General features: G+C 43.5%; 1 protein-coding gene across 2 annotated transcripts in view; it reads right to left on the minus strand.

Annotated features, from left to right (window-relative positions):
- Positions 1–17488, minus strand: part of mocos (molybdenum cofactor sulfurase) — a 432886-nt gene that overhangs the window by 112726 nt on the left and 302672 nt on the right. The window lies entirely within an intron of this gene.

The raw sequence follows: 17488 nt of genomic DNA on the forward strand, positions 1-17488 counted from the left end.
ATCCCGTGTGTGGGTTTTCCCTCCACAGGGGTGGCCTGGCAGCTGTGGCCAGAGTTTATTTTTTTAAAATTGAAACCTCCTCAGAGAGTGCCTCAAGATGGAGGCGCCTTCACGGTCCCCATCCTGCAACAGCAGGCCCCACCTCTGTCTGTCTGGTTGCTGTCCTTCCAATGTTGCAGACCCTCAGGAACCCACCTGCCGCCTTAATCAGACAGTGGACCTGGAGGCGGCCTCTTAATTGGCCACCTTCAGGAAGGTCTCCCAGGCATCCGTGCTGACAGCAAGTGCAGGGGCAGGACCCAGAAATGTGAAAACCTAGAGCTTCTGGAACAAGTTCCCACCGTCATTGCCAGGTCGATGTGCCAGTGCCTGTAGATATGTTTGGTGATATAATTGCAAGTGGTGGGAACCTGACTCTGGTGCCTGCTGATTTACCTGGCACATTCCTTCACTTTATACCAATTCAACCATGAAATACTGCTTTTATGGTGGTTGAAAACCCCTGCCCATCATTAATATCAATTTGACCGCCAGGAAATGCCTTAGCATAGTGGATGTCCTGAATTTTGGAAGACTTCAATTATGGCAAAGCAGTTTTTTACTAGTAAAGGAATTTAACCCTGATATGGGAAGCATTGCGCTACCACTTTGAGATATTCTTTTGCATGTTTTGAAATATACTTAATAACATTTAATAATATAACAAACATGTGTCATTAGTCCTGTACATTCCTACATTTTTTCAGATCACAATAATCATTCTGGGCATTCCGATTCATTTATTTGAGGCTTCCATTCCAGATTTCTATGTTCACTCACTTTAATATTGCTTTTAAATTGAATCATTTTTATTGCTGTTACATCCCAGAGACAACTTCAAAGCTGCTCTCTTTCAAAAACAGCTTTGATGATAAAAAAACTAAGTCAAAATGTCAGATCAAAAAATGTATAAAAGAAAGCTTCACAGCTGTCTTTTGATTTGCGAAACCAAATCTCCAACAAATACCATTTTATTCGAAAAGATAAAAGATAAACAAAAGTGGCATCTAATTTAAATACAATCTGATTCACAAAGGACCTGGGACAAGCACACAAATTTCTGTGGGGATTCTACTGAACATTTGTTGATCGAGCCATGGAAACTGTGGAGAAATCCTGTTTATGTAATTTTTGTGAGTTTCCATAGATCTTCCGTCAAAGTTATGGTAGGTTATTGGGAGAAATCTAAGGAAATTCAACCCCAGAATGTCATCAGCATAAATTTTGAGCTTATAGTAACAGATCACAAATTCCAGCAGTGGAGCTTGGTTGTCCATTGGTAGAACATTGAACTTTACGGTGGGCTTACACTCAACTGATAGTCAAATTGTGTTATCCCAATGATACAGTCCCTTATGAATTATTTTGCAACGTTACTTGCTTGGAGAAGGGTGAGAACGGAGAAGTGAATAGTCCAGGGAAATGGGGATGGGGGGGGGGGGGGTGGAGAATGGTGGGAAATGAACAAATGGAACAACAACAACTTGCATTTCTATAGCATTTTTGATGTAGACATACATCCCAAGGCACCTCATAGAGGTATAGTCAAAAAGAAAGGTAGGAGATGTTAGTAGGGGTGACAAAAAGCTTGACCAAAGAGGTGGGTTTTTGGATGGCTTTAAAGAAGGAGAGGGTAAGGGGTTTAGCAGCATAGGACCTAAACAGCTGAAGGCACGGCCATCAACAGCGAGAGAAGTGGGGGATACATATGAGATCAGAGTCAGATGAATCAAGTTTGGGGGGGATTATAGGGCTGGAGGAGTTCACAGAGATAGGGAAGACAAAGACCATAAAAGGATTTAAACATGAAAATGAAAATTTTGAAGTAAATGTGTGGGCTTCGAGAGCTATTATTACTCTGTGAGGACAGATGAAATGGATGAGTGGGACGGTGCAAGGTAGGATATTGGTATCTCTTTTGTTTGATTATGCCTCTGTAAAGTACCATAGGACATTTGTATACATTAAATGTTAAGTATATTATACTACATAAATGCAAATATTGTTAAAGGAGAATTTTACAAATAATTGTATGTTACTATTACACAGTAGGTTATACTTTTTGGTTTACCGACTGAATATTCTCTGTAGATTTGGTGTTACTGACTACGCCCAAAAAGCAGACATCATGGTCCTTCTGGATCAGAGTGTGCCCTTTCCTGCTAATGTGTTGGTGAACTGAAACTCAAGGGTAAAATGGAGAACCCTTGTCACTGTATTGGAACACATCACATGCCGCCACATGAACTAGACTTCAAAAGGCAGAAAAATATCCATTCTATCGGACCACATTTTAGACTATATATCAACAGACACTTTTACTTTTACTGAATAGGTAAATCAATGACATCTGACACAAATAGTATGTTACAGTAAATAAAAATACTATAATTCTCCTCAAAATGCCAAAACAACAAATATGCTTCTATTGTGCTAATCCTCATCATAAAATTGATCCTAAAACATGGCCACTACTTCTTAAGTGGCAATATGGTACAAGTGAGACCTCCAATTTGCATTGTTGCTGCTGGCTGTAAACTAAAAGGGTGCTGAGCACAAATGGCAGAATTTAAGCATACAATGGGAAACCTTTGACTACAGAGCTGTCTGTTAAAGGGACTGAGAATTTTGCCCCAGTCCATCTCACAGAGCTAAATCACATCTTCACCTCAGACATTGCTGTCAATCAAATGTATTACTTTAAAAAGATTCCCAAGTTGTCAATCACACGGGATGTTTGAATTGGCATGACTCCTTCTGTGATTGCAGGAAATTAATACTTATCCAAAAAGTCACAAGGAATGCACTCTGGACTGAAAGAGGCTAAGGCACTGGTTTTAGGAGGCATTAGCTCATTTAACTATCCTTTGTTTCACAGGAACAACCTATAGGCACATATTAATATCTCTGGTGTATCACTCCTTAATGTGTATTTTCAGCACAGTGATCAAACAGCTAGAAGTATATCATTTTGAGTGTATTATGACCTCAAGAGAAAGGAATAAAATAATACACCATCGACAATCCCGCAGGAGAAGAACCACCATATAGTGAATGGAAGAGGAATCAGGTTGGGGAAGGGGCGGTGGTGGTGGAAAGATTAAGGTTTAGTCAAGAGATGTTGGTTAACTAACATAATTTCAAGTATCTGCTAACTGGACTGAACACTAGTATAGCAATAAAATGGGGCAGCATTAGCTTTCGTAATGGTGAATATCTGGTCCTACAGATTCTGATCAGACTTGACATTAATTGAATTAATTTCTCTACTGTTTATCTAAATTTGCTAAGATTAAAGCGTTTTCTTCATGGTATCTTATGATTGTACTACAATAATGTTTCAATCATATGGAAATAATTTTATAGCAATTTCCAGAAGCATGTTTCTGCAGATCTGGAGTCATTTTTGTCACAGATTAGGTAGACATGCTGCATACAACATAACAACTGCAGGATCATCAAACTTCTTTTATTCCTGACTGACAGATCACAAACACAAACCTGTTCTTCCATCAACTAATACAGGTAAGAATAACACTTATGAGAAAAATAAATTCAGAATGGTGAATATGCCTGGCAGTAATTCAGGAACTGATGGATGGCGCTAATGGCGAATTAGCTAATTGGACTGAACACTAGAATTGCAACAAAATTTAGATGACATTAAAGGGTCGTTCACATTATTCATTAATTATCTTCTAATATTGTGAAATTTACTGAAAATACTAAGCCAACAAGTGACATGTTTACAATATATTGGAAGTAAATTCGACAACCCCTGAAAATGGGCAATGGGTGATTAACTAGCACCCGTTGACCACAACACAGGCAGCACTCCAAGATTGTCCAGCCAGCACTAATTGTGTTGTTGATTAGCTGGAAGCTTTAGCAGGGGTCCAATATTGTGAGTGGCTGGCTCCAGTTAAAGCTAGCCTGTACTGCTTAAACAGGAGGTGTATTGTGGCTGGAGCTGATGTTGGCAGTCATGCTGGTAGTGAATCTGACCTGGGAAACATTGAATAATGGCCCCACAACGGAGGGAACTGGGCTCCAAGGTTTTCAGATGTTGCACTGGAGGCCTTGATAAAGGAGATAGAAAGCAAGAGAGATGTCCTGTATCCACAAGGCGCCAGAAGACCTTCCAAACACATACTGAGAAGGCATTGGGACTTGATAGGTCAATGTCAGGAATCAAGCTCCGAGAACCCAGATATAATGCCACAAGAAGTTCAATAACCTCACACGAGTAGTCAATGCCAGTGAATGCATCTTCAAATTACCAACTGCACCTCTAGTCTCAGACACTCCTCAATGGTGGCCTTATACACCACAACCTTATCCTGTACCTTTCAACTTTCTGATACCGAAGAAGAGAATACTGGCCAGGCAGTAGAGAATTGGCAAGAAGACAGTGATGATGAAAGACTTGTGCTCCAGAATTATCCATGCCTCTAGCAAAACTGTTCCAGTACAGCAAGAACACAGGCATCTCTCTGCCAATGTGGAAAATTGCTCCGGTATGTCCTGCCCACAAATTGCAGGACAAATCCAATCCGGCCAATTAATGCCCCATCAGCATACTCTCTATCATCAGCAAAGTGATGGACTTAGGGGTACAGGTTTCACTGTAGTTTGGGATTTCCCCTCAACCTGGCACATGTGGCAACTCCTGCAGTACTCCATCACATCTTTGTGGCGTTTTGGCCAGTCAAACTGCTGTCTTATGTGGGCTTTGGTCTTTCGTATATTGGCATGTACAGCCACTGTAGTCTCGTGGGCCCTACTTAATACTTCTCTCTGGTACCTTTGCGGCACCACTAACTGGTGAACTACTGTCCACTCCTTGCTCTCAGATCTTTGAGGAGAACTCCATTTCCTCATCAGTACCTCATTCTTTAAATAGTAGCAATCAGGGACTTCCTCTGCTTCACTTTCAGACTGGGCAGCCTGTGCTAACTCTCGCAATACTGGGTTGGTTTGCTGAGCCTCACCTAGGGAAAATCCACTTAATCCATTCCCTGGATCTCCTAACTTTCCAAAGAAAGTCTTGCAGGCAGACCTGGTCATCTGCCTGCAGTGCCAATTCAGTCTCCTTTGGGGGGAAGTTGGTTTGATCATGGCCTGATCCACTACACATTCAGGGAAACTGCAGGGGTCCGTCTCCTGCCACAGCCCTGTCTCTCTGACCTCCTGCGGTTTTTCTTTCACTACTTGGGGGGCTACCACCTTCACCCCCACCAGATCATTAAGTAGCAGCAAGTCAACCCCGTCCACAGGCAAACTAGGGACAATCCCTACAGTCACCGCTCCCCAAACTAGGTCGCACTCCAAGTGCGCCCAGTGCACAGGTACAGGCATACACTGCCCTCCAATACCATTCACCACCATTCTGATGTTCACTGCACTCTCTGGGGGAAAGGTCAGGCCTTTTCCCAGTAAAAGGGATCTTGTGGCCCCTGTGTCCCTCTGAATCACTATGGGATTGCTTGCCCTTCTCGAGGGGTATGGGGTTACTTTCCCTTCAGACACAAAACCTTGCTAACCCTCAGGAATCCTATTAAATATTCCTGCACTTGCAGCCGTAAGCTTCCTGGGTCTCACTCTTACTGCACTTAAAGCCAGAGCTTGTTCTGCTGTGCTTTCCATCAGGTTCCTTCTTCACTGAACGGGTGTGCCCTGATTAAGCCTACCAGTTTTCACTTTAGTTTCCAGCAGTTAGCTTTTAAATGCCCTGCTTTATTAAAATGGAAGCACACAGGTCTCTGGGTCTCACTCTTGCTCACAGCACCTTCCTTTTTGGCTGTAGGAGGGCCCCCTGTGTCACCTGCTTTCCTTTCTCTCCCAGGACTGCCTGGACATCTATCACCTTCCTACCCTCTGTCCTTTTCAGATTTGTGGGGATGACTAGGAAAGGTTCATCCCTGGGAAACCAACTTATAAATTAAAGCAAACTCATCGGCCAGAACAGCCGTTTGCTGGGCTCTCTGAACCCGCTGCTCCTCTATATGGGTCTTTATGGAGAGTGGGAGAGAGTGCTTAAATTCCTCTAACAGAATTACTTCTCTGAGATTCTCATAGCTATCTGTATTTTAAGAGCCCTCAGCCACTGGTCAAAAGCCAGCTGCTTATTTTGTTTAAATTCAAGATAAGTTTGATTAGCTTGCTTCTTGAGGGTTCTAAACATTTAGCGATAGGCTTCGGGTGCTAATTAATTTGCCCTGAGGATAGCATTTTTGGTCAGTTCATAATTTGATGAACCCCCATCAGGCAACAAGGAATAAACCTCATGAGCTTTTCCAGTTAGTTTGCTTTGTAGTAAAAGAGACCAGGTCTCAGCTGGCCATTTTAGCAGCCTTGCCAGTTTCTCAAAAGACACAAAAAAAGCTTCCACATCTTCCTCATTGAATTTTGGAATTAATGGAGCTAATTTTAACAATTTTGTTCCCAGCCCTGAATTATGCTCCTCCATATTGGCCATACTTTCACTGGGGTTACTCTGTCACTTCCTAGATAACTCAAGCTGCTTCGCCTCTCTTTCTTCGCATTCTTTCTGGAATATTCTTTCTCTCTTGGTGGATGATGAGCCTAGGGAAGGGAGCGCAGATAGTCTCAGTCATCTCATTATCAAAAAGGAGGTGGTGTTGGGTGTCTTGCAAAGCATTAAGGTAGATAAATCCCCAGGGCCTTATGGGATCTACCCTAGAATACTGAGGGAGGCAAGGGGAGAAATTGCTGGGGCCTTAACAGAAATCTTTGCATCCTCATTGGCTACAGGTGAGGTCCCAAAGGACTGGAGAATAGCCAATGTTGTTCCTTTAAGAAGGGTGGTAAGGATAATCCAGGAAATTATAGGCCGGTGAGCCTTACGTCAGTGCTGGGGAAACGATTAGAGAGGATTCTTCAGGACAGGATTTACTCCCATTTGGAAACAAACAAACTTATTAGCGAGAGACAGCATGGTTTTGTGAAGGGGAGGTCGTGTCTTACTAATTTGATTGAGTTTTTTGAGGAAGTGACGAAGATGATTGATGAGGGAAGGGCATTGGATGTTGTCTATATGGACTTTAGTAAAGCCTTTGACAAGGTCCTGCATGGCAGACTGGTGTAAAAGGTGAAGTCACACGGGATCAGAGGTGAGCTGGCAAGATGGATACAGAACTGGCTCAGTCACAGAAGACAGAGGGTAACAGTGGATGGGTATTTTTCTGAATGGAGGGATGTGACTAGTGGTGTTCCGCAGGGATCAGTGCTGGGACCTTTTTGTAGTATATATAAATGATTTGGAGGAAAATGTAGCTGGTCTGATTAGTAAGTTTGCGGATGACACAAAGGTTGGTGGAGTTGCGGATAATGATGAGGATACAGCAGGATATAGATCGGTTGGAGACTTTGGCGGAGAAATAGCAGATGGAGTTTAATCCGGACAAATGTGAGGTAATGCATTTTGGAAGGTCTAATGCAGGTGGGAGGTATACAGTAAATGGCAGAACCCTTAGGAGTATTGACAGGCAGAGAGATCTGGGCGTACAGGTCCACAGGTCACTGAAAGTGGCAACGCAGGTGGATAAGGTAGTCAAGAAGGCATACGGCATGCTTGCCTTCAATCGGTCGGGGCATCAAGTATAAAAATTGGCAAGTCATGTTGCAGCTGTACAGAACCTTAGTTAGGCCATACTTGGAATATTGCGTGCAATTCTGGTCGCCACACTACCAGAAGGACGTGGAGGCTTTGGAGAGGGTACAGAGGAGGTTTACCAGGATGTTGCCTGGTCTGGAGGGCGTTATGAGGAGAGGTTGGAAAAATTCGGATTTTCACTGGAACGACGGAGGTGAAGGGGCGACATGATAGAGGTTTACAAAGTTATGAGCGGCATGGACAGAGTGGATAGTCAGAAGCTTTTTCCCAGGGTGGAAGAGTCAGTTACTAGGGGACATAGGTTTAAGGTGCGAGGGGCAAAGTTTAGAGGGGATGTGCGAGGCAAGTCTTTTACACAGAGGGTGGTGAGTGCCTGGAACTTGCTGCCAGGGGAGGTGGTGGAAGCAGATACGATAGCGACGTTTAAGAGACATCTTGACAAATATATGAATAGGAAGGGAATAGAGGGATATGGGCCCCGGAAGTGCAGAAGGTGTTAGTTTAGGCAGGCATCAAGATCGGCACAGGCTTGGAGGGCCGAATGGCCTGTTCCTGTGCTGTACTGTTCTTTGTTTATTCTTGTTCCTTCTCCTGTCTTTCATTTTCTGTTTCTCTGTCTCTGTCTTCTAATTCAAGTTTCCTTTGTTCCAATTGTATCTTTGCTAGCAGTACCCTATCTGGGTCTGCTTCTAACCCTGTTTCTGCTTCTTCATATTCAAGGGATAAATGGTTGGCCACTAGCCTTAGGAGTTCAGACTTCCTAGCCTTACCACGTACAGTGATCCCACACTGCTCAGCCATTTTCTTCAACTTCTCCATGGACAGTGCTTTTAACTTATCCCAAGTTACTTCACCCTGGCTTGGAGAGCTACTAGCTTCCTTTGCAGACATGTTAGTATTCAATCACACACAACCACAAGAAAACCTGTATTGATCTTGCTCTTTTTTGATTGGGAACAATTTGGCTTCCCATTTCCAATTTCTCTCATTTGAATGTGGATCAATTCCAGATGCTAGCACCCAAATTTCTGTTATGACCAGGTGAGAAAGAAGTCTAGGGTTCAATTTCAGCCTTCACCTGGTCTTACTGTAACAGGGTTTTTTTTAAAAACACACTGTTTTTAGCTCCCCACTGGTGAATCCTTGTTCACCGCTTACCAATTATAAGGTAAAGAAAGAAGCCCAAACAGCTCTCTTCGGTTTAAAGAAAAGTTGAAATTTATTAAACTTAAACTCTAATTTGGTTGATGTCTACGGATGCACGACGCATCCACGCTAGCATGTGTACGCGATACACACATGCAAATACAGACAGAAAAGAGAAGAAATAAAGTGGAAAAGTTTGACGCAATATCTGAAGAGTTTTTGTTACGGGTCTTCGAGCTCACTGTAGAGTCCTTGATTGTCGGTTGATCGTGCTTTTTGTTGGGGTCCAGTATTCTTCTTAAACCTTGTTCACTGTAGGAGACTTTTCTCTCTTGGGGTTCATGCGTCTTCAGTTGGTTTTTGGAATTCTATGAGAAAGAGATGGGAGCAGACAGGAGAGGCTGTGGCGAGCCAGCCAGGAGAGGTCTTTTCAATCCAGGAGCAAACAGCTTTCTGCAGGCTTTTTTGTTCAAACTCTACAATTCAGAAAAAAACCCAGACTGCCAACCAGGTTAGTCATGTGGCTAACTGATTTGACTACATCTTTTCTCTGTGTATTGTGCGTGTAATGGAATGGTCCTTTGTCTACAAGCACTGTCTGTTAATATGCAAAAATGTCATTCCAGTCAGGGGCCTGGCAACCCCTTGTAACAGGCCTTCTCTTCTTCCCAGCAACAATTTGAAATAAAATGTTCAAGTGGTGAAATGAATATGCCTCATACTTGGCAGGTGAGGGCCTGCATGACAACATCCTAGGGGTTACCATTGTCCAGAAACTTAAATGGACCACCCAAGTAAATACTGTGGCTTCAAGAGCAGGTAAGAGGCTGTGAATTCTGTGGTGAGTAACTCACTTCCTGACTCCTCAAAGCCTGTCCACCATCTACAATGCACAAATCAGAACTGTGATGGAATACTCTCCACTTGCCTGTGTGAGCGCAGCTCCGAAAACACTCATGAAGCTCGACACAATCCAGGACAAAGCAGTCCCCCTGATCGGCATCCCATCCGCCACCTTAAACATTTACTCCCTCCACAACGACACACAGTGGCAGCGATGTGTACCATCTACAAGATGCACTGCAGCAACTCGCCAAGGCTCCTTTAACAGTACCTTCCAAACCCGCAACCTCTACCACCTAGAACAGGGGCCTGCAACCTGCGGGTCTGGAGCTGCATGCAGCTCTTTGACATCTCATTTGCGGCTCCAGTCCTTTTCCAGTTGGACTGTATTAACATGAAAAAACCCTAAAAAAAATTAAGTCAAGAAAAGTAACAGCCATGTTTTTACTGTGAGGATAAAAAGCTAAACATTATGCTGCACTTTACAGTTTCAAATGATTATTTTAATGAAAAATCGCTACACCATATAGAAAGTGCCTTTGGCTCGAGGAACAGGTTTTATGGTTGTGTCCATTATTGTTTCTAATATAGCTGAATTGATAAATTATTCTGAATGTGCTATTAGAAACTATTCATGAGAATCAATAGCTAAAAAAATGTCTTAATTGTCAGCAACTTAAGTTATAGTTTGCTTTAAAGATGATTTACTGACAAAATTACATTAAAGTCAAAAAATGCAATAATTCAGTACGGTCTATTTTAATTTTGATTTTTTTCCATTGATACATAAATTCAATACATGTTTTTACAGCCACTTGGTGAGTGGTGTGGGTGGTCTCCACTGTTCAACTCCCAACTGACCGCAGCAAGTGTTTTGTTACGAGGGTTTTAACCCCTTTGTGTTTTGTCTGGGTTCTCCTCCCTTATTTTATCCTTCGTGAATTTTGAATCTGTTTGGCTTGGTTCAGTTGGCTCTGGACTTAGAACCTGGCCCTTTGACTTTTTCAGTGGGCACATCCACACTGACCTCACTTTTGTTTTATGGTGGCTTTCAGAAGTGTTGCTTACTTTAGGGTATTTTACCTTCCCTTTTCCTTTTACTTTGGGAATGTTTTTTTCTGTAATCTGCCCCCTGTCCTCTGGGACACTACTGCTCGTAGGTCTAGCTTTGCTGTACTCCCCTGTGGCATTTTAGCTAGGTGAGGCATCTCCCTCTCTCTTTGCTTGCCTGTTTGGGAACTTTGTTTGTCCCTATTTAAATCTTTAAAGGTTTTGACTAACCATATCTCTTTGCTTTTCCTTCAACCTTTGCTGCTTTTATCTCAGCTCCTTTAAAATTTGCTGGCTGTATCTTGGCCTTTTTAAATTCTACTGGCTTTCCTTTCGCCTGTTTAATCTTTACTGGCACCATCGCCCCCTGTTGGACTTTTGGGACTTCCTCAGCCCTCTTGCAACTGTACAGAGTTTTGGTTTGTTCCCCTCAGTTTCTCCAGTCTCCATGGACTGCTCTGGACCCTCTGGGTACAATACTATGCTTCCTGAAATTCATTGCCCAGCAATAGGTCGACCTCCTGCATTGGTAAACTTGGAGTGACACCAACCACCACTACCCCGGTGACCAACTTACTCTGTGGGTAATCTTTAACTAAGGGAATCTTTAATCATTTGCCAGTAAGCCCTTTTACCAATACCATGGTTTGTTCTGCTTTTGGGTGGCATCTCTGTCACCTTTCTTGTTGCTTCCTCTTTTCTCCTCTGCAATTATATTTCCTCTATTTTCAACTGTAATTCTCTTTCCTTTTTTTTTGTTCTAAAAGAGCATCTTCTCTCTTTTCAACTGGATCTGTCTGTCTTTTTTCTTCTGAAACTGCAGCGCCTTCTCTTTTCAACTGCAACTGTATTTCTTCCCTTTTCATCTGCAAATGATCCTAGCTAGTGCTACCTTTTCAGACTCAGTTTCCATGCTTTCTTCTTCCGGTACAGGGGTAAGTTTAAAATGGTTAGCTAGACTCTTCACCAGTTGAGATTTCTTTGCTTTTTGTTTGAAAGTGATTCCCACCCTGTAGCTAAGCTTTTTCAATCTTCAATATTTAATTTATTTAACTTATCATGGGCTATCTCTCCCTGCTCTACAAACTCCTTAGCATTAAATGTGGCCACCTCTATTATTTCTAGCACCATAGCGAAAAAACAGAAGAATACAAGAAAACTTGTTTGTTTACTTTACCAAACTTTTAGATGTCACTTTTCCTTCTATTTTCAAATCTCTCACTTATCTGGCAGTTCAGATCTGGATCAGCCCCCAGTTTGTTACGGCCACATGGTGAGGAGTGTGGGTTGTCCCCACTGTTAAACTCCCAACTGAGCACAGTTAGTGTTTTTGTTACTCGGATTTTAACCCCTTTGTGTTTTATTTGTCAATTAAACAGACAGTGACAGGTTTTCTTGTAGGTTTAAAAGAAGATTAACTATTTATTGAGAAAATATTCCCTCCCAAAATTCCAACCACACCCGCACATGCATTCACTCATGCTCACACACAACAGACAGATCGAGAGGAAAAGGGTTAAGTGGCTTGAAGTGAGGTAGATTTTCAAGGTTCATAATAAACCTGTTGAATCTTCTTGAAGGTCAATTGCTCTTTAAAGTTGCAGGCCCCGGTTGTTCATAGATTTCTCTGTTGGTTGAAATTTCAGTCTGAAGATAGGGCACCACTTTCAGTTCTCTGCTGCACAAGTTGAAGTGTAGAACTCACAGCAGGGCACATTCTTTTTGGCTTGCTGGATTTTCTCCCAGCTGTCAACTGGACAGGCCTTTGTGATGTTTGTCCTGGGCCTCTTTCTCTCTCTCACTCTCCAGAGAGCTACTTTTAAGGTCAAAATGATCTCACATCTTGCCTCTATTAGGAGACATAGATCTTCCTCCCCGTGGTGACTGACAATGGTCCAGGATGTGGCTATTTCACACCTTCTTTGTTTCAGAAGAACCCATTCAATTCAAAAATGTCTTTTGATAGGTTCAGGATGGGTGTAATTGACACTTTTTAGCTTTGAATGTACCTTTGTCCTTGCCAGACAGTAAGACAGTTTGAAGCACATTGTCCACTTTAAAAAAACAGTCCATTTAAAAGAAAAGTCCATTTTTATAACTCTTCAGTTTGAGTTCTTGTATTTTCAATTGCTGTACTTCACGTGAGCGTAACAATGTACTTTACTTATTATACATGCAAGTTATGCCTTTTGCCAGGGACACTTGGCAATTTGCCAAGTTTAGGAATGCCGTAATTTTGTCTTATGGCTCCCAATAGTTTTTATTTTTGGCAATTTTTAAAAAAAGCCTCTTCAGGTTAAAAAAAAAGTTGCTGACCCCTGACTTAGAAGAACAAGGGCAACAGGCGCATGGGAACTCAATCACCTGTAAGTTCTCCTCCAAGTCACTCACCATCCTGACTTGGAACTTATATTGCCGTTCCTTCACTTTTGCTGGTCAAAATCCTGGAACTCCCTTACAGCACTGTGGGTTTACCTACACCACATGGACTGCAGGGGTTCAAGAAGGCAGCTTATCACCACCTTCTCAAGGGCAATTAGAGATGGGCAATAAATGCTGGCCTTGCCAGTAATGTCAACATCCCATGAACGAATAAAATAAAAATTCATTACACCCCCATCTCTCATCTACCAACAATCTCTATCAGGACTCACACTTGACATTTATTTCCTCCACTGAACCCTCACACACTAAGCAATGCGACAAGCCTCACATGCATATCTCACAGCTTGCACACTGCCAGCTATTGAACTATGACAGCCATATCACCCAAACACATTGCATGACATTCCCTGACACACTTCCCTCTCTTATGCAGGACAAGGTGATGTACAACCAGAGGCAGCATGAGATTACTGGTCAGGGATAGGCATGCCTGTATGTCTTAGCTCCATGGAACAGATGGTGCTGGCCATACCTGGGAATTCCATTGCTGAGACCATGGCCACTGAAAGGGCTGAAACCATCGAAGATGATGGAATGTTCATATCTAAGCCTTCTTCTCCCATCCCATCTCCCCCTCATCCCACACTCTCTTCTGATCTACAAGCAGCAGGTGGTTTAAGCTTGCACCTCTTATTTGCCCCACCCTCATGCACCACAACCTTATCCTTGTGCCTTTCAACTTTCAGTGGAGGAACAGCAAAAAGACAGTAATGATGAAGATGTATTGTCACTCGATGTCACACTCACAACCACTGGCATGGCACGTTATTTCTAGGATAGCATCCAGGCTGGATCTGCATGTGTGAGACACCAGGCACGTGGGATGCAGCTAGGGCAGGGGCTAACACTAAGGTGTCAGCTCGCCAAAGGGAGAGGTCACACCTGAGTTTTTTTACAGAGCAGTCAGATAGGGACTTAGTTAGGGGAAGCTACAGAAGAACGGTGATAGGTACGCAAGTAAAATGCTTGGTGCATTGGGAAGGCCTGTCAGAAAGCCTGCAGTCAATATTAAGGAGCACGGAGCAGTCCAGCACCAGTTTGGCCTAGAGTTTTGTGCAGAGCTTGAAGACCATCCTTTCCAGCATGAAAGTGGTGGCCAATTCCATCAGCACACTTGTGGACCCAAACATGATGCAGCAACTGATGGCCGATGACTCAGCTTCCCTGTAGCACAAGCAGCTTCCACCAGAAGTCTGAGTGCTGCAGTGGAAGCTCAGACAGAAGTTGCACAAGATCAACTTGCTGCCAGGGAAGGTTAGACTATTGTCATGCAAGGTTAGCTTGCTGTCATGCAAGCTCAGACTGCTGCCATCATGGCTGTGGATTACACCGTGCAAAGGGGCTTGCAGGGCGTCAGAGCAAACCAGTAACCTGTCCTCTAACAAATTACTAAGATTGCTGAGGCGCCACCCCAGGGGAGTGGCAGTGGCCCCAGCTTGTCCTGCTCTGTGTGATCTCTGTTCATTCTCCAAATCGTGTTGTATTCCAAGGGCAATGGCAATTAGAGCATCCATGCCTGAGTGGAACTAGTTTGTGCAGAAGCCTTGAAGTCAGCAGAAACTCCTTCAGCACCTGCCATACCACTCCCTGCAGAGTTTTGCAACTTTAAACAACTTCACTAAAGTAGCAACCTGAATAAACCAGCAACCAACTTGTAAATAGTTGATGATCCCTTTAAGTAATGCTCGCCGGGGTCTGCTGAATATCATTTTCAGCTGTGCAGGGTTAAGAGAAGGCTTTAGCTGGAGTGTTGAGCTCCAAAATGGCACCACAGGGGTCAAATCAGTGTTACACACTGATTGACGTCATAATCTGCCTGCTCTGCATACTTCTAGCGGCGTTCACTACGCGTGCAAATGGCCTCACCGAAAGGTGTCCAGAATGACTCGCCCCAAAATCATGTGCACACGCTGTGAGCACAATTTTGGTCCCCACACGGCATCTACAGTGCCGTAATAATGGTTGGCACAGATCCCAATTTCACGCCAATTGACAGTATGATTAATCAAGTAAATAGGTAAGCTGATAGATCTTAATGTAGATATAAGTGTAAAGTTACACCCTTTGGAACAGCAAAAATAAATAGATAGTGAGGGGATGTTCATTAGCTAAGGTAGAAAAGGATTTGTCTGACCACTGACCATGAAGTGGTTATCAACAAAGCTAATCACGCTGTTGCATCTCAAGGGAATTTCATTATGTTATTTGAATCTTAAACAGATCACCAGTGTGGTCACATTTGGAAGAATGTACAGTTTTGTACACTTTACCAAAAGATGATTGTGTATTGGAAAAGCATTCTGGGTTGTATGTTATTCAGAGAGATTCTTAGAACTGAACTTGATCTCATTACAGAACAGATTGATGAGGACTAGATGATGGGGAATAGCAGACAAAGAAAGATTCAGACATCTGCCTTCGCCACTTCCCTGCCTTCCCCTAGCCCACTGGGCCAAACTTCCTCTAATGTATCCCCCTGCCCTAGCCCTGAATACACAAAGTTCTCCAGTTTCTCATGTATCTCACCTCATTCCCTCTCTGAGCTCATTTTGTCCATGAGACCCATCTCTTACTCCCTCCACCCTACTCCCACTAAATTGCTGGCCAACCAACTTCCCTTCCTGGCTCTCAAGTTAGCTGATATTGTTAGCTGTTATCTCTGTTCAGATACTGTCCTTCTCTCCTTCAAATCTGTCAAATTATTCCTCTCATCAAAAAAAACATCAATCGACCTCGCCATTCTCGCAAACCACCACCCAATCTCCAACCTCCCTTTCTTCTCCTTGAACTTGTCACCTCCCAAATCCGTGCCCATCCTTCTTGGAACTCCATGTTTGAATCCCTCCAAACAGGTTTCCGTCTCTGACACAGAACCAGAATGGCTCTTATCAAAGTCAATGACATAAAAACAAGAAATGATGTCCTTAGAGGAAGAGGGTCATTATCTTATGTTAGTTATAAATGTGCTTGCTTTTTATTACCTTTAATTCTTAACTTCTTTTAGCCATTGTATTTTAGATAAATTACCTTAGTATAAAATTAAATCAGAAGGAAATATAAATTTCCAAGCCAGATGAATGCTGCATCTTACCTTATGGCAACGCTGCTGATGGAAGTCTTAATTTCACAGCAACATAGTAACAACGGAGACTGCAATTCTATTTCTCAAGTTTCCGAGAACCATTTAAGAAGTTAGTTTTCATTGGCGCCAATATCAATGTTGGTGCCTAATGTTCAGGCAGCTAATTTTTATTGTGTCAGGCTGGCTGAGGAACTCCCTCTCCTGCATTGAAGGCGGGCCCCCTACAGGGGCCGAAACATGGTCAGTGAGAGGACTAGAGTTCCAGTGGGCTTTTTAACCTCCGCCCCCGCCCGCACCCCCCACCACCAAAACCCCACAGGCACCATACTGCGATGGCCACAGTTGTGGCATCTTTCTATTACTACAATTTAAAAAAGTGAACAGAAGGACGCCTCAAGATGGAGGCGCCTCCTCTCTCCCTCTTCTACATACATCGGCAGCTCCCACCTCTGACTGTGGGGTTTCTGATGTGTCATTGCTAGAGGTCCTATCGGTCCTTCATCCTCGGGTGCCCGCCCACCGGCCTTAATTGGACGGTGAGCGCACCCTCTGGCCACTAATTGGCCTGGCACTGAAAAATCGCCTTGGGATTCTTTTTCTGACACAGCGCGGGGTTGAGACATAGAAGTTCTCCCAATGTCAGTTTCCTGACCGCAGAAGGAAAATTCAGCCCTTAACCTCCACCAAAACATTCGGGCCATTTGCGGGATGGGAACCTATTTAAGTAGTGGGCTTTGCTAAAGCTCTTTCACAGAGCCACTGCATTACCATCCCCTCCTCCAGGTTGCATGACCAATCAGGGAGGGCGTGTGGGATGACATGCCAAATTATTAATTGAAGAACCACTATTTAAAGGGACCCGGGCAGGGATCACAATGGCAGCAGTGAATGCAGCAGTGTAAAGGAGGAAACTGCTGTAGGATGGAAGCAAGATGTAGGAAGGCTGAGCCCCGGTTCTTGGGCTTGACCTTGGATGTAACGATCGATGCAATCAGGGCCAGAAGAGAAGTCCTTTTCCCTGAGGACAGCAGGAGGAGGTCTGCCAGCCTGACCAAGTAGGCATGAATGGAGATTACAGAAGAGCTGAGCGGCAGGAGTGTGGTGCCCAGGACCTCGTTCCAGTGCTGGAAAAGGTGCAATGATCTCATGAGATCCGGCAAGATAAGTGTCATACAACTCTCAGCTGGCAGCCATGACTCTCTCACCTCCCTAGAATTCTCTTGCACAGCACTCCTCTGACTGACACT

Source organism: Heterodontus francisci, chromosome 2 (assembly GCF_036365525.1).
Source record: "Heterodontus francisci isolate sHetFra1 chromosome 2, sHetFra1.hap1, whole genome shotgun sequence".
Lineage (NCBI taxonomy): Eukaryota > Metazoa > Chordata > Chondrichthyes > Heterodontiformes > Heterodontidae > Heterodontus > Heterodontus francisci.